The 19,178-nt window shown below is 39.6% G+C and overlaps 1 protein-coding gene and 1 pseudogene across 1 annotated transcript in view; both read left to right on the top strand.

Annotated features, from left to right (window-relative positions):
• The window catches only part of LOC138024558 (uncharacterized), a 52,141-nt pseudogene extending 37,637 nt beyond the window's left edge, over positions 1–14,504 (top strand).
• The window catches only part of LOC138024559 (uncharacterized), a 169,732-nt gene that overhangs the window by 128,340 nt on the left and 22,214 nt on the right, over positions 1–19,178 (top strand). The gene's annotated exons all lie outside the window — the stretch shown is intronic.

Here is a 19,178-nt window from a genome sequence, read left to right on the forward strand (position 1 = left end):
TAGCACCTTTTGGAATGAGTTAACTGTGACATTCTCCTCAAATCACAGAAGTTAATCTCTAAAAACCTACCGTATTAAGGATATTTTATTTGGGTATTTTTCTGCGGATAATGATGATGACAATATTCTAGTTAACTACATTATACTTGAGAGAAAGTTCCTTATTTTTCGCTCAAAGTTAAGCAAACCTTTCCTACTATTTCCCCATCAGTATCAAAGTGCAAAACAACGCACCAAATCGATTGTCCACTTTCATAATAAAAAATGGCATTACTTCTTACCCATAATGGAGCATGAGCCATCATTAAACTAATATTGTAGTGGGAGGAACAAGGTTGGATCAGTGTTGATAGCACCCGCCTTCCACCAATGTGTCCCGGGTTCGATTCCCAGATTCGGTGTCGTCATAAGTAGGTTGAGTTTGCTTTTTCTCGTCTATGTTCCTCTAGGTTTTTCTCAGGGTACTCCCGTTTTCCCCTCTCATTAAAAGAAAACATCATTTTATTCGATTTGACTTGACTTACAATTCTTCCAATCATCATCATCAGTGTCGGTATCGGTATCGGTATCGGTATCGGTATTATCATCATCATCATCATCACACTCTTCTTGAAACACTCCACCTCTTTAAAAAAAAACAACAACTGATGCTGCCTTGGCCTAATTGTTGAAGTCTCCTCCAATCTCGTTCCCAGAGTCTTCGTTCCCCTTGACCAGCGGGTCGGGTTACGAGAGACTCTCGAATGACAAGATTCTTGTCATGAACACCATTGCGCAGGCGTAGGCCTAACGCCAAAATGGCGGAGAGAGTGGAGGATTTGTTTCACGATGGCATGCAATTTTCTTTGGCAAAATTAGGGTATCCCAACCTAGAAATGAAAAAGGGACAATATGACGTGTTGGACCGATATGCCTGGACAAAAATCTGTGCTGAATATGTTACCAACGGGCTGTGTTGTCAAGTGTTGGGATTTTCGATTAGAATTTGTGTAACGTGGAACTGTAAAGCAGATTGTGTCGCTCCTCAAATCACTGATCGGGATTAGTTTCAAATGTTAAAAGACTGTCGTTGTTTTTTTGTATCGTGGAAGATGGAAGAGAGCGAAACACCGGACTCTAACACATGATTCTTTCCAAAAGAATAAATCATTCTTTTAATCATAAAACTATGTGTTCGTTGAAGGATCTTTCAAGTTAGATTCTTCGTCACCAGAGAAGGTTTAGGAATCTTTTCAAAAGAAGATGAGTTCTTTGGGTAAGAGTTCCCTTGCTGTTATAAAGAAGTAGAGGTCTTGAGCGAAGTATCATTTTGCTGCTTTTCATTATTTTGTATAAACAGAAAATGACTGTTCTCCACTAAATAATGAGAATTCTTGAATAGAGATGTATATTTCTAATTGGATAAACATGTTGATTTTTGGAATATTATTCTTCCATGAACCTAAAATGTGCTTTCCAAATTCAGGAAATATATATACAGTGTACATACATACGCAAGGCAATACATACATGCCATAATCACAAAAACAACTCTGTTAAATTTCACTTAAATAATTAATGTTGCAGAACAAATACAAATTTCTGAAACTTAAACGCCTAAAAACACTAATGATTTCGAAAAATCTATGCAGCATGAAAAAATGAGCCAAACTATTTAGTGAACAAGATAAGTCCCTAGAAATGAAAACAGCTTGTAAGCACAAACTAACATATAAAAGATATTCTCTTGAGTGGATGGTGTAGATCTTAAAGTGAGTGAAATTAAATAAATGAAAAGCGTTACACAAAAACAATATTTGTAATTAAAATCTATCACTGTCCATTTTCCTTATATCACTTCTATCCCAACAAAAAAATTTAGCCGATCTGGAACTAATTCAAAGCACACACCCAAAGAACCAGCATTAAACAGGGCTGTCATTAATTTTCACCTGCAATATATCAAAAACTGATTCTAGTTTTCATTTCCTTCACAATGTGAGCTCAGGGTTAACAGCTGGTACAGGTGAATGTCCTTTACGGCAGCCCTGTGAAAACTTTCCAGTGCGTGTGACAATTTAATTGACCACATTAGTAATAGTACAAATTACTACATACCGGTAACATAACATGATTTGACATGGTATGAGTTAATTGCCTGACATGGTCATGTTCTGTACTATTTCTCGCCTGTTGTGCGACAAATCAAGAAATGGACTCAGGTATGTTTTTGTGTCAGGTTTCCATTAAGTTTGAAAGTAGAAGGGACCTTGTGACAGAGTGCGCAGGCACCCCTATATATAGTCTGGCTTTTGATCTTGAGACCTCCTTTGAGCAATAGCAGGTACTGTACTCAGTGCAAGATGGGTGCTAGTACCCAGGTCCCAGATTCTAATAAAAACCTTGCATGCAGGTTAGTTCAAGCTCCTGTGGTGGTGCAACTGTTAATACATGTAATAAGAGGCTATTAACTTTAAGCTAAAAGAGTAGAGACACCTTTTCTATACAGGGCATTTTTTTTTTGACGAATGCTAAATACATACTCTCAAGAAACTCAGTGCAGACATGTTGGCTTTCTTGGATACTCTAGGTTAACCATGTAATGTACCCCAAACTGAGCAGAAAGACTCTGTTTGTATGAACTTACTTCCAGAAGAACCTCATTGTCAGCAATAATGAAAAGCTGTTGTTCATAATCGTCGGTCTCTGGGCACAGCACATGAACATCCCCACTTAAAACTGTTTAATTCACATAATCGTTTAAGTAAGGTCAAATTCCTTTGGGAGAGCAGAGAGATGCACACCGAAAGGTCAATGAAATTACCGGTATGTATCAAGCCAAATAAAAACTGCAAAAACCAAACGTTCTTCATGAGGTTAAGACTAGTCATCCTTAATGCACTTTATATTCCATTTTTCCAGATGATCAGAGGTCAGTACCTATTTTGAACCATCAAATTTGACAGATTGGATGTTACAATATTATATATACATTGTATATTATCCTGAGAATGTTCATTTCCCATCTTACCCCCCAAATAATGTAATCCCTTCCTCACTGCCAAAGGCTTTCTGTAGGGTGGCCAGCACCATACAAGTTTTGAAATGGTACTTTTCTCTTCAACTCTCTAACTAGCAATGCAAAAAAGCCTAAGGCTGTTGATTTTAACACTCCAAACAGGAACGGATACTTGTCTACAAACCTTGAACCTAAACATTTCTTTTGTTGGCATAAAAAAAATTACATTAGAAACTGTTGACAACTGTACATACCAACATGAAGAAGTCAGTCTAACTTCAAAATAGACAGTATAATTTACTGACAACTTAAATGTTCAGACAAAATTTAAATTGAGGGGATGTGTGGAATACGTTCTCAAGTGACTAGAAATACTGCACAGTCTGCAATGCTACCTTCTCCTTTTGTTTCACAAAATTGTTAAAATTTATCGGAAAGTTGTAAAGTTGCTCCCAAACACACTGTAAAAGCATTAAGTCTGTGTCTAGATAATGAAACTAAATGAGCCAGGTAGTTCATTGATGGCAGCACTTAGCTCTCTTTTCTGTAGAGTAACAAGGGGTATCACTGATCCCCTTTAACCCCTGGGAGTGAGACTTGACAGATTTTACTCTGTCTAATTCCAGGGAGATTCTAGTCGTCAACTGTGGTCATCCTAGGGCGTTTGAGGTGTCAATGGGTTAAGCAGTCAAAAACTTTGTCCCTTCCATTAAATGGGATGCTAACCAATCACAGAATTTTTTACAAAGTCTATCAAACATTTGTCAGTATTAAGTTGTATGCAGGTACATATAAAACTGAGAGATGATCAAGACCAATCTCGTTCCCAGGTTCTCTTTTCTCTGCCTCCTTTGTCAGGACAAAGGAGGCAGAGAAAAGAGGTTGGATAAAGATCTGGCCCCAGTTGTTCAAAAAGTGGATAGCACTAGCCACCAGGCCCCAGTTGTTCAAATGATGGATGCGCTATCCAGTGGATAAGTTATAGCGGAACCAACTGCACTTTCCAGTGTATAGCCATTTGTCCGGTAGAGAGCGTTATCCACCTTTAGAACAACTGGAGCCAGATAAATCACTATCCAGCAGATAAACACTACCAAAACCAATTGAGTTTGGATATCCAGTAGATAGTGATTTATCCCGCGGATAGCACTATCCCCCCTTTAAACAACTGGGGCCAGAACTGATACAGTCAACCAACATTTGAAGTCTCAAACACTTGATCACTGTGGCTTCAATAAGCAAATAATAACCGCCACTGTAATTAATACTGCGGGCTGAGCAATTACGGAAAAAAAACTCCTTATGTAGTGGTATGTTAAGGTACATGTACTTCAGAAAGAAGTACTTAATTACTCAAGAGAAAAGTGTCATTTTTGTAACTGACTTTTAAGTGCTACAAGAAATAGGCTCTAGAGGATTTCGAGCTTTATATTACACCATTTTTTTTTATTTTATCATAAATTAAACGTTAAGCTAAGTATTTGCATAACAAAGTCAACAACTGAAGTTTCCAGTTTTTCTAAGTACCTAAAATGTAAGACAAGTTCCATTGGATGTGAGATGTACATCTCATTTCATTGATTTGATTCTCTATATCTGATCTGAACTCTTCTTTCCAATGGAGGTTGAGAACAGTGCAGTGTAATGAAACCAAATGAAACGCGAGTAAAATTTTCAACCTACCGAAAGCATTGCTTTAGATGCCAGAGAGACGGGACTTCCACGAAATTTTCAAAGCGTTCAACAGCACTGTCACAAGCCAAACGAGTTCTCTTTGCATCAGTAACTCTTTCTCTACCCAAAAACTCATCTGCTAAAGGTTCTCGCACCTTTCCAGGACACTCACATGTACGTAAGTAAATATACGAGAAGATCTTGATTCATATAATAATATACAGCAATTTGAAGATATTCGGTATGAATACATTTTAAAGACATAAATACTCAGTGAGAGACAATTCCATTCCATTAGATTTAATAGGTTCTCCCTCTTTGCTTTGGCTCCAAACTAATCAACGAACAATGCTCTGGGAAACCCCTCGCGGCACTCGCCTCGAGACCGAAATTGATTGCTCATGCTCAGACTTTCAACCAATCAAAAACTTTATCCAAACGGATTATCCCAGAGTCTCTCGTAACCCGACCCGCTGGTCAAGGGGAACGAAGACTCTGGGAACGAGATTGAGTCTCCTCCTGTTCCAAGTAAACATGCGCACCACTCTATCAATTCGGTTCATTCTGCTGTCGAGAGCAGAATAAACCGAGTGTCTTCCGTGTATTATTATATCTCTCAGATAGTACGCGCGCTGTAATTGGCTAAATTAGCGGGCCGTATTCTACAGTACGGCCCGCTGTACAGCCCGCTAAATTTAAAATTTCGACAAAACATCATCTAGCGAGTTTTTCATGTCATTTCTGTTGCATAAACTCGTACTGAAAACTGTTTGAATCTTGCAAGCAACTATTTCAAACTTAACAGCCAAGAAGATTTAGTTTTTGGGATTTTGGCACGGCATTCTTTGTGGCAGTTGAACCTTCCGCTTCACTTTGACTAGTTTCCTTGCCCGCGCGCCGGTTACCATAACTTACAGTACGGACCTCGAACTCGGTTAGTAAGAGGTATTTCCTATTGTTGATTCGCGCGTGACGTTAACTAATTTTTTTCGTCTCTAGAGATTGCATGTAAACTACCTCTTCCGGAAAATTCTAAGTAAATGCATCCTAAAATTTAACATTTGATTTTTAGATATCGTGGAAGTTGATGTCGCCATAACTCTTGAGGATGAAGTCTTCGACGAAGACTTGGAAAACAAGTCGTCAGAAAGGTATCAAGATATGGAACGAAAGGTCGAAAAAGAGGTAGGAATATAACATTGATTATGAGCGTAAACTAATCTCTCACAGGCTCGTACATGTCGTTATAAGCAAAGAAGTAACCCGAAGGGTCCTTTTTCAATAGCTTTTACCGATCTTTTTTTTTTCTTTAATGTTTTTTTTTTACGGCAAAGCTTAGACCACTCTTAAATTTTATCGGCAAAATAAAGGAAAGCTGAGTGAACTTTGGAGCGCACTTATTTCTGGGATTCGAGCCCGGATTGCTGGAATGAGGTTCACTACACTATACGTCCCCAAATAAGCATTGTGGCTAAACTAAATATCCCAATTCGAGTCGGTACTGTTCACTTGTGTTGCCAATAATTCGGCATCATTCTCCTCTTTCTGGATTTGTGAGAAAACGTTTACTGTTACCATTTTAAATGCTTATTTCTTTCTTTACCTTTCTCGACAGCTAACTTTGTTATTCAAGGATATCGAAGGATTCGAAAGAATTGAAATTCTCGAATTTGTGTGAGTGAATGAGATATTTCTAAAACGTACCATTTAACGGGTGTTCTTTTTAATGGAAGTATTACTTTAAAGGAAATCAGCAATTAATTCTTGGGTAACCCAGGTAAGAAAACTCCAATGGCTGGTTATTTAAGTAGAGTTGATGCGGGAAATACAATTATATGTCGAAAAAATTCTGATGATATATGCTATTTGGGGACTGTGCTAAATGGTTGGGTTAATATTTAACTTCCTACAACCTACGAGTGACGTATCGATGGCATCACCAACAGACAAACAATAGACTGAGCAACTTATTTTAATAGCAATAACTCACCGACCTATGTACATGTTACCAACAATACACATACAGACATTAGACTACGACGGATCGAAACGCGCCAATCACTGTTTACAGTCTTCACAGCCAGTGACATCTTGGCTTAACTGACAGTCGACCAATGACATTCTGACTTCGTTGAAATACAAACAATAGACTGGCCAAGTTATTTTATAACGAGATGCTTCCGTGAAGCATACACTGGGTTGCCTGTGGTACGTGCTACAGAAAATCAGAAGGCAATGAATTGTGTGTTATTGAAATACAGCATTCCAGTCTCTGAAGAAGAACAAATAAAAGAGAAGCGAGAAACATTGGCTTCTGGGCTGACATGTTGATAATTTTCAAGTTCCCTCACAACTTCGTTTTACCACAAGTGTGCCCTCTGAGCAATTGAGGGCTTTCTAATACTAAAGTTCACTGAAGTTAAGCCCTGCCGGGCGGGGTTAGTGTTTGGATGGGAGACCGAAATAATGTACCCCTCTTAAAACAGAAGCATCGGACCGAAAATACTATTAACTCTAACAAATGCGAACTCAGCAAGGTACAGATCTTGTTAGCTTGCTTTATGCAAAACAAATATTGATGAAAAAGCAAATAACTATTGATACACAGTTTTCAGAAAGAGCAGAAGGAAGTTTCCCGGACGGTCGATCGAGAATAAAATATTTACGACATCAAAACAACATTAATTTTGAACCGTGAATATAGAATATAAAAAGTTACGATCAGCGACAAACATTTTGGGAGATTTTTGCTACGTTCAAGTAAATTGCAAAATCGAAAGTGACATGGCCGGAATTCAGCGGGCGCCGTGATTACTAGTAAGTTACCGCTGTATGTTTACTCGCCAAACAGTGAAGCATCTGTGTCAAATGATGGCAAGATATCGGGTTTTTGTAAGTTTCTTTTTCTGTCAAGTGTTATAAAGTTTGACAATGAAATGAGCGAAGGTAGAGGTAAAGGTACACGTTATTTAACGTCAGAAGTTCCTTTACTCTCTATAGAGTACTCTCCCAGGAAGCCGACGGTGCGCTCATTTTACCCCCCTCTTTCCATCAGTGCTCCGTTTTAAGGGTATTTAAAGCTACTTAGGCTACACTGAAAGGAAAGAAGTCGAAACAACGATGTGACATCCGGGGATCGAACACAGTACCTTATCCACCCACGCCGCGCATTAACCGACTGTGCCACCCTTGCTCCTCAAAGTCAAAGCGAAGTCAAAACAAAGATCACAATCGCCCAACTCTTATTTATGCAAAGTCAAAATTTACTCTCCAAGACACGTACGACGTTATTTATCACCAGGTAATTCCATCATTTTGGAAATAGCAGCTACTTTATTATTCATCTGCGTCACAAGTTTTCACTGATTTTGGGGCTCATTTTGTTGAAACTCAAGCACGCTTCCAACAGGCCTGTGAACCCTACCTGCTTACAGAGCAATACATTTGAACCTTAAGCTCGAAAATTCAATACACAACATGATATTATAATTCACAAAGGCAGAAAATACCACAGAATCCTTTTCCAGCGATAATTTTATTGAAACAAACAACATATTTGCTCTTAGAGGCGAAAACGTCTTCCTATTTCATTGCGTGCGTGAAGACAAGAAACTCAATTGTCTCAAATTACCTTGTACTTCAGGTAAATACTGCTCACTTTGATTTCGTCTCGACGGGCGATAGGTTGTTGTCGAGGTCCAGTACTCGTCGCTTTTGAGATTCATGCCTAGTTTATCCAACTGACTTTCCATTATTGAGCTCGCCATTCGCGTTGCATGACTTTCGACGCCATTGCAGGCTAAGTTAATGATTCTACTGTGCCCACCAGAGAAATCTACACAATTCCACCACCCTCCCGACCCTAAAAAAATCCGCCCAGAAGCCTCTATACACAAAGCCACCACTTACCAGGGGAGTGACAGGCAAGACTTTTACCGACACGGAAAAAAAAAAAAAACTAAAAAAAAAGAAAAAAAAGAAAACAATCAATCTTAACGAAGACCTCGACTGGGTTTGCCTTATAAGGCAACCCAGTAAAAAATGCATACATTTGAAGTGCAGATTATAGACAAGTGCGAGAGAGATCCACGTAATCCCAGTGCAAGGACCACTTCTATCTTTCGTTTCTAACCCGCACTTCAAATGTACATTTATTTTATTCATCAATTTTTTTCACGGGAACACGTGAGCCCAACAAACTGAGCTTCTCCCAACTGAGTGGCTTCATGGCTCAGTTGATTGAGCATTGCACCGTCATCGCAGAAGTCATGGTTTCGGGCGAATCCCGTTGAAGCGGCCTGAATTTGTTTGGTTTCCATAAGCGACAATTTCCCATTTACGTTCGAGGATAACTTCTGTCTTTCAACTTATTTTGATGATTACTGACCTACCTATTTTAAAAACTAGTAATAGTTTTCACTAAATCTGCCCCAACCTAAGATAATATGGATGGTAGGTGAGGTGTTTTGCCAGTTAATATGTGCTGCACATTGTGATGTCGTCATGTTATAATGCTACGTGTAATTCATTAGGTAGGTAAATGAAAGTGAAAGATGCAAGGAAAGGATGGGCATCAACAAACGGCCATTTATTTTCAAATTCCATCAACGTTAATTTAACACGCTATCAATTGAAAATCAATTTACATAATTGTGGAAAATATCTTGAAAATATGATAGCAAAACAGAAACAGGAACTTGGTTCTTTCCACGGTACCTTGAAATACTATAAAATAGGAACAAAACTCGGTTATTATATTCGGATCGCTGGTTATTGTTATTATCTGTGAATAACTTTTCTAAATATGATCGAAGATTGTTTGAAAATGTTGATACTGAGATTATGCCTTTTGCTTTCTGAGGTTGCGTCTAGCAATTTGTGGGCCGAGTCTGTCGCCCTGATTAGTGTTCGATTTCTGACCCAGGCGATATGATTTTTTTATCAGGTACTATAATCTTTGATTTTCAAAGTAAATCAAAGTAAATCTCTGTAAATATTCGAAAATTACTCACCTTCAATGGAACCACACTTTGATCTCGATGCTCGTTGTAACTTTTTGCCACGTGACTCAAGTTCCCCAGAACACCTCGCAAACTCGGTGAACTACACCGATATCACCTTGTGCAAACTCGGTCGAGGAAACGAGATTGCTTTCCCCTGTACAATATCTACCAATTTGCATATTTTCCCCTTTTATGCGGGGGTTTCTTGGTTGCCTCCTCGGGTTTTGACCTCTGGGCCACCCTGCAGGGGAAACAATACGCGTGGAGACATGACACAAAAACGGATTGAAAAGCAACAAATCACTGTCCTAAAGTCTTCACAGCCAATGACATCAAAGCTTAACTGACAGTTGACCAGTAACATGACGACTTCGTTTCATTGACCAATCTCATCAACTACCAGAGTATCTATGCCATCTACTGACATCACGTGACTCTGAAGATGACTTCCGCTCAGGTTGTCGAAACGTCAGTCAATATCACCAAAAACAGTCCTTCTCAGGGCTAACCTACATGTACGTTTAGCATATTATTGCATGTAAATATGGCTTTTTTCTGTTCTGATATAATGCGTGAAGCATCAAAGTGAATCCATTGAACGCAGCGACAAGCTGATAAAAAAATAAAAAATAAAATAATATTGAAAAGCTTGAGGCATATTACATCCTTGAACTGCAACAACGAGAGCAAAACAATTTTTAATGGTTCGATGAAAGTTTAAATCATTTTAAATTTGAGTCTGCACTTTTTGAATAAGATTTGATCATTTTTAACATTTTTTAACAAGGTTGAACGACCTCATCAAACGCTCTCGACGTTTAATCCAAGAAAGCAGTGTTGAATGAATGTTTAAACAAATGTGAAACCGCTTATGCCGTCCAGAAAGGACTATCACTAGAGACTTGTATTTTTGTCACAGGAATGGCAATGTCAAAGTGCGTTTTCGGGTCATTGTTAAAGTGGACAAAACCGAAGAAAAAGAGCCGACGGTGGTTGCAGAGAAAGTTGGCAAAACTCTTAGAGTGAGCGTGAAGAGTGGTAAAATAGGCAGCCTCAAAGTGAAACCAGTTTTTCAATTAAGAGGTTTGTGTGAAGGCCTGTAACGAACACTTTTTGATAAATACATGACAAAATAACCGACCTAAAGTTTTCACATGGCGGCTGAGGCCTCCATATTGGTTTCGGGTGCTCCAAGAAGGTGCACTCGACACGTAGGGCAAGTACTGACCTTTACTTTGAAGCCGAAGCACTTGTTTGAGAATGGTAAGCTATGATGTGCAGTAACATGAGAAGCTTGGTAAATGTTGGATGACCCCAAGATTAAAATTACCACAATACAGCATGAATAGGCCATTTTGCAGTTGTAGCTAAATTACCTGGCCTAAGAATGGGAGCGAGGCTGCCGGTGACCCTGTTTTGATACAAATCTTCATTCTTTTGTAATGTTAATACGAACTAATTAGAATTACAACAACACAATTTACATGATAAAAGCAGTGGGGGCTGTATAAAAACAAGGTCACCGGCAGCCTCGCAGCCATTCATAGGCTAGGTCGCTGAGCAAACAACTGAAAAATGGCCTAGAGATGGTTTTCACCTGACATCACAGCGGCCAAGTTGGTGCACAGAACAATAGAGAGAAAAGTCTTTTGGGAATTTGATTCTATTATAATGCAAAACATGGGAAATAATTTGCTATTATTTTGTGCACCAATTCAACATGGCCGTCTCATCACGTGATTGAAAACCATCTGTTATAGCTGTAACCTTAGAGACCGTAGAGCAATTCAACGACAGTTAAAACGAGGTTCGTTAAAAAGTCTCCAAACTGATTTTTGCGATCTGTTCTAATGGCAAACATTTTTGAATATTTACCTTTAGACCAAGGCTAAGAGCAGATTCTATTTTAAAATATTTTTAATCCATGACCAGCGTTCTTGGTGAATTTGAAACTGAATTATTTTCTTCCATTCTTTTTTATTCCCCTGCTTGTTTGTTTCGTTTCTTTTTCCTTACTTAAAAAGAAAGTTTGAACGAAATGATACATGAAATAAATCATATAAAGAAAATTTGACCTCTAATCTTCTTTTTCGATTCAGAGGTCCCCCCTCCACCGGTTAAGCTAGCATTTAGTGAGGTAACATCAACTGACGCTGTGGTCACGTGGTCTTACCCCGAATTGCATGAGATGTACGCCATTAATGGTTACTGGCTGCAGTTTAAAAAGTTTGGGCTGAAAAAATGGACCCAATTCGTCTTCACTGGGGGAGAAGACCACAGGCTTTACAACCTAGAGCAGGATACATAGTATTTCGTGCGGCTGAAATCGGAAAATGAGTTTGGAAAAGGAGAACCCAGTGAGGAATTGGAGCTGCGTACCAAAAAAGGTAAGTTTGTTAACTGTGTATGACAGTAACTCGTGAACTGTCTATTGGGACCTTTAGAAATGACGGCTTGTCCTGTCCTGATTATTATCTGTTGATCTTTTCTTCCAAGAAAATATCACTGATGGGAGAATGAAAAATATCGCCATTTTCATCATCATTATCACAATCATTTTTATAATTGTTTATCATCGTTATCGTCAACATAATCATCATCAATATCGTTATCATCTTCATCATTATCGACGGCATCATCTTCACCATCATCATCGGCGTCGTCATGGTGATGGGTTTAGATGCTTCTCGTATCACATACAGTCTCATGGCGCCTCTAGCAGCAGCTATCAGTCCATATTTGATCTCATTTATCCACCCAACCCTATGTGAAAGGAGGACATACCACAACACCGGGAACACCCCCCCCCCCCCCCCCTTCCTTTCGCTTCACGAAAAATTTGTGGATTCTTTAACGCCTCACAGTGTTCATCTTGTTGATCAACATTGTCCTCTTCATCATCATCACCATTTATCATCAATATCATCATCATCATCATCAACATCATCATCATCACCACCATCGTTAATACGATGGTCGTCATGCGGTCGATCGTAACTAGCGCCATTTCGATGTGTATTTTACCTATATGTAATAACTTTAAAGAAAACCTATTTATGGAGCTGTAGGCGCAAGGAGATTAAACCATCCGGTAGCCACTTCAGGAAAATTCTTGAAAAGAAATACGAAACAGAAAAACAAATCGCAATAAATCCAATAGAATGGTCATTTTTCGTAGTAAATAAAAAACTATGAAGAGTTACTTTAAGTGACTACTCGAGGAGCCAGTTTAAGAGGAAATTATCTTGTAAGTAGGTTTCACAGGTACACAAACAAAAAGAAAAAATGTAAAATTGAATTTGTATGTGAAATAAAGGATATTACAAAAAAAAAAGTTTTTTTGCCTCAGCCTCTACAGGGATGAGTCCTTCAGCATTGGCACTAGCTATCGTTCTTCCTCTCCTCTTACTGCTCATCATTGGATTGGGAGCTCTCTTAGTATATAGAAGATGGAGGAAGAGAAAACTGATTGGTGATGCTACGGATCAGACAGTGCTCATGAACCCAATCACGCCGGGACAGGTAAGTCAGTAATATTAATGCCGGAGAAGTACCCTGTGCAAGTCTAAAGGATTTTTAGCCTATTAATTGTTGCAATAGAATTATTGCTTCTTCTTGTGAGAGGATCACTTCCCTCCTTCGTCTATAAACCGCACTTCAAATAACTATATACGTTTATTTCATTCATCGAGTCCTTCACGGGAACACCTGAGCGCAAAAAAAAAAAAAAAAAATGACCTGCTCCCAAGTGAGTGGCTTCATAGCTTAGTTGGTAGAGCATTGCACCGGCATCGCAGACATCACGGGTTCGAATCATCCCGGTGAAGCCACCTGAATTTTTGAGCTTGCTATAAGAGCCAGTTGCTTAAATTGTCAAAATAATTGCGAGGCTCGCTGATCTCCTTCGTCCATAACTCGCACACAACGAGCCCGGAAAAGCAACCCCGGGGCATATTAATGGAAAGCGATTGCTCTAACCTCTGTGCCAAACGTGTTTTTAGGAAGAGGTTGGGTTTAATGAGTTTTTAATCAAACTTTTGCAAAGATATAACAATTTTCCAGTAAAGGCTGATTTCATTAGGAACCCAAGGATAAGCGCAGGCAACATAAAATATTACGTGACCGCGTGGTATCATATCAGCACGAAATTAACATGAAATTAACATCACAAAGCATTATAACGAAAATGCAAAGATAAAGTAAGTTTTCTTCTCAATAAAATGTTATTTCCTTTTAAAATGTCAAATTATACTTCAAGCGCGAATAGGATGCACTAATATAATATTATTGGCTAACATGTCCGTAACCTTGGCGGCATCAATATGTGCACATAGTCACCTTTGAGAAGAAACATCACAGTATTTCGTCGACATCTATCTGATAAATTAGATTAGAACATCATATATTAATTCACCACAACTTAATGCCTCTGTAAAAATTGCTTTGTCGCTCGTGAAATCTAGTCTTAGCTTTGCGCTACTTTGCTTAGATATCAAAATGTGTCCGCATAAAACTCCAAACAGAAAGGCGCTGCACGTATTTACCGATTCATTGTGTTGTCCTGAAGGGAGTGTTGTGAACTAGCAATTCAGCTTGATTTTCAGGGTCATATCGAAGCCTAAACCCAAAGCACTCATTTTTTTTATATTTCTCAATTTTAATGTCAGCAACAACATTTTGCTCACGAACGCTGTGCCCCAATCCCTGGCGAGTCATCATCAAACGGAGCAAGGAGCAACGTTCTTGGGGAAGGGCAATTTGGAATGGTGGTTAAAGGAGAGTTGACCGAAGAAGATGACCGCATCGTCCCTTGTGCGGTAAAAAGGCTAAAACGTGAGTAAAGAGCTACAGGACATTTTCGAAGGTATTTCCACAGTGGTCCACATTCCATCGAAATTCCACAGTCTACATTTATTTATTTATTTATTATTTTTATTTTTATTTTTTAATTGCACAGATGATCAAAAAGAAATTAAAAATTAAAAGTATTTACAAGTATAAAAAGGTGAAGTCTGAGTAATTAGGCCTGTTTATACAGAATTCTAGATTTCTTATTTTAAATAAACTGCCTGAAATAAGATACAATCTACATAGAATACTGATTTAAACAGATCAAATCAACAAAAAATCATCAGAAAACTATAAAAGTTTTTCCTTATAGTTTTCTGATGATTTACTGTTGATGTGATCTTTTTAAATCAGTATTCTATGTATATTGATTGTACATGTCGAAAATCGTGACGTCAAAGGGTCAACTGGAACGAAGTGTACGTCCTCCTTAGAAATCAAATGAAATCAAGGAAAACCAAATGGAATTTTGGCTTTTGAGTGGAGGGGATGGGAAACCCGAAATATCTTTCCGGTGAAAACCCTCTTGGCGCAGAGTCGGGGATAAAAAAAAACTTAACCCACGGATGCCGTTGGACATGCTCTCTGCCATTGAAGTTGCACTGAAAAGGTGGCAATATTGTTGGACTTACAGAGGCCTTAATGATCCCCGGTCGACTTAGAAAGAGTTTAAGCCCTTAAGATATAAAACAAAAACAATTGTGTTCCTTGCAAGAGCACTTTAAATAAAGTGTCATAGAGAGTCCAAGCATTTGGACCAATCCAATCGGATTGGCATCGTTTCGCACGAGCCCAAAAATGATGCACTGAGGAATGAAATCGTGGAATAGATCTCCCCAGCCATGAGAACAAAAGCATCGTTGTTCAGATCCACTTTTACTTTGATCTCCAAACCGTCAAGCAACAACTTGTCAATATTAAACACGTCACAAAGAGGTACTCCGACCAACCCAACTTCTGCGCCGTTGTTAGTAAATGTGGCTTTTCTATTCAGACCCTCATTACTTTCTGCTGTATTATCTACTTCATTCATGTGTCCAGCAGTGAAATTAACATTAAGCTTTGGTTAAGTACGATTTCTTGGCCTGTTCCGTAAAGTTCAATAAGGTCTTGATGTAAGCATTGTATGCTTGAGTGTCTGACTGTTCTGTTACCAGCGTTTCGTTGATCTTGATGGTAAACTGTTTGATGATGGAATGAAGGGCGTTGTTGACCAGAGTGTACTTCTTACCATCCCCTGTGGGCGATCCATCTTGTTTGGTAATCTTTACTACCAATCGCAGCTCTGTCTTGTTAATGTCAATGTAGTCAGCTAACGGTTTGATGACAAACTCGATGGGATTAGTTCCCGTTTGAACCGGTTCGTAATCGATCCATTTGCTGCTAACAATCGACACATCTGTCACAGGTACATCAAACAATTGTAAACTTGAATTCGCACCAGGGGCTGAGAGAGGGTGTGCTGATGGCATCTTTAATCAAAAATAGTCTTGAACGTTGAACGAGGTGTTCTCCTTTTCTTGGTCTGTCCTTCACTGCGCCGCTTTGACGTATCCGCGCGCTTATATACTCTTTTTCCTCTACCTTTATGTGTAATGTCAACAATGACACCTGAGAGTAAATTTTTTCCAGCAGCTTTCGCTCTTGTCTTGGCATCTTTCTTTAAAGGTTGACCAATGATCACGTCTTGGACAAGTTGCATTCCTGTTTCCAATCCAGTATCGAGCGTTCGTTTTCCCACTTTTTTTGCTGTTGTTTTGAGAAAGGGAGTTGCTGAACGGAACAAGGACCGAAACATTCCACCTAAGCCGTTGCCCCCTTGGCCATAAGGGTGTGTTCCTCCGTAGATACTAATGTCTCCTCCTTTATCGTGCTGCCTATAGGGTACAACATGTCGTCCATATGGGTAATATCGGTGGTTCATAGGTAATAACATGTTGTTATAGAATATCACGACGCCGAAATGCAGGGTAACGCGTACGGCTTCAGAAGCAAATGGTATCAATTGACCTGTGTCTCCCCTTATATTGATCGCAACGGATGAAAACACAGTTGTACGGAGTCTATGGTATGAGGGCACCTTGACCTCTTCTGTGATCATGTTCCCCGGCTGACCACGAGGAACAAGCATCCAAAGTAAGTTGGCTTGAGCATCTCCCACTACTTGAGACTCGATTAAATCGGAATACACGTAGATGGTTTGAAGTACCCCAAGGCGCGAGCTAATGTCTTTGGTAGAATCACATACCAACCGGCTGGTAACTTCAACTCAAAGTAATCTTGTGATTTCTCATAAATGTAAAAACACTCGTTTCCTTCCAGACTCGTAATGGTCTTGTCACTCTTCAAATAAATGTCTCTCAATCGATTGTGTAGTCCCTTCGTCATACCGTGAATGACATCTTTGACCGTACGGTAAATGCCACTTGGTACAGGGATGTTCAATTTCCAGGGTTCAGGACCAGTCTTACAAAGCAAAGTGTAGGACAATTGATTCTCACCTACGTTTTGCCAGGTGTAAGGGTAAATGATGCGTGTCATGGCCACCTCCCAGTCTTCACTTAGGTGTAGTTGACTTGGTAACTGCATCTTAAAATCGGCCGCCTTGTTTTCTGGATACTGAGTCAGACTTGCATCACTGGTCAGCACCATGTAAAAACTGTTGGTCATGTTGATCGACGGTGGAAATGTAAAAGGACGCTGACGATACCGTCTAAAAATGCTGGCGTTTGACCGTATCCACTCGTTAAATAGATTTCAATGGTCTGAAATATCTTTGTCCGCAAAGGTAGGCACACAATATGTTCTCTTTCTTCAAGGAGTGTTTCTCGAAAACTGCCCAGGGGTATCATCTCATGTAGGAGAGGTAAGAGCTTGTTACCCACCTGCCACGGTTCCATGAGATTGGTTTGAACTTGAACCAGTCTCTGCTTACACGAGCAAAGCGACAGCGAAGGAGTAAAGATGTAAATACCGGGATATGTGATGGAGGTGCCAGCTGGTAAGATGAACCAATCATGACCAAATTTTCTTTCTGAGGTGAGTGCAGCATTCAAACGAACGCTGGGTGTAAGAGTGTTGTTTTCGGTTGTCCATCCCAATTCGCGAGCTGTAGACAGTGTGATCACAAGTCCTTCAGTTTACGAGTTTAACGTTACATTCCATTCGTTGTCCACTGTGATTTCAATCTTAGATGGTGGGTCAGCGATGTTCAGGGATTGTAACATTCCTTGTGTCACATCTAATGCTGTATGATACTTGCCCTCGGGTTATACAAACGGTGTGGAGTCAACTCGACGTTCCAGCATGATGTGAGAATGTTTGCAGTCGTTTGTAATGTCAAACATTGAGAGCGGATACGCGATATGATGTAATCCGACTTCCCAATCTTCTTCATCTTTCAAATGGATTTGTCGAGGTAGCGCTACACGAAAGGAGGACTTGGAATTGTTTAGAAATAAATTACTGCTTGTATTACTGGGAAGTGTCACGTAAAAGTCGCTATCTTGAATCATGTTTGTTGTAAAGCTACCAACTGGTTATGCGGAATCCAACTGCCGTATTTCTTTGGCCAACCTTTCCAATGTACCAATTTCTCCTTATTCGCTCCTCGTCCCCTGCGTTTTAAATTTTTTTTCAATACGAAACAAGTGTTTTTCCGTTTCTATCACTTTCTGTAACTCAAATTCGTAAAAAGTGCCTTGAATCCAGTCACCGTCTGCTTCCTTTAGACGATACAAGGGTGGGTCGCGCGGAAGTCTTACCAGGATGGTAAGTAACCTTTTTCAAAGATGCGTTTATGCTTACTGATCTTGACTTGATCTCCCACTTTGAATTTATACTTTGTCGGCTTTTTGAACAGATTTCTATACAAATTGTTCCAGACCTCTGATGCGTTATTCTCGTTGACATCCGCTGGTTTCATTTTGATGCTACGGTGCACGCTTTGATTGTAATTCCCATTGACTAAATCGTCCAGTTGGTCCAAATAATGGTACGAGCTGCTGGTAGTGAATATACGCCACATAAGTTGCTTCAAAGTGCGGTTGAATCTTTCAACCACTTGGGCCTTGGTTTCGTTGTAGGTTACAAAATGATGTACATTCTCCTTTTTGAGGAAGGTTTGAAACGTTTTGTTCTTAAATTCGGTTCCGGCATCTGTTTGCAACTTCTCAGGTTTACGACCTTCCTGGAAAATGCTTTCAAAGGCCACCACCAACGAGGCTCCTGTTTTCGATTTCAAGGGCACCACCCACGCGTATTTGGAAAGGACATCGATACAAGTCAGTAAATACTTGTATCCTTGATTCCACCGACTCAAATGTTGCAAATCAACCAAGTCCGCCTGCCATTGCGAATCTATATCAAACACAATTACTCGGTTACGACGAAAGTATTTTCTTGCAGGTTTGTGTAGGGTATAGCCAGGTTGTTGACGGAGCCAATCGAGTACTTGCGTGCGTTTCAAACCATACCGACGCGCCGCACGATACAGTTTGTCCACTCCCCCTAAGGCGGATGGTCGATCCACTTCATAATACAGTTTCTGTAATAGTTGGTTCGTCTGATTTAGGTTCCGCGTTTTCTTTTTCTTCTTCTTTTGCATTTTCTTCTTCGTGATTGTCGGTGACATCTTTCAATTCGATGTGAACCTC

This window comes from Montipora capricornis, chromosome 11, assembly GCF_036669925.1.
Source record: "Montipora capricornis isolate CH-2021 chromosome 11, ASM3666992v2, whole genome shotgun sequence".
Taxonomy (NCBI): Eukaryota; Metazoa; Cnidaria; class Anthozoa; order Scleractinia; family Acroporidae; genus Montipora; species Montipora capricornis.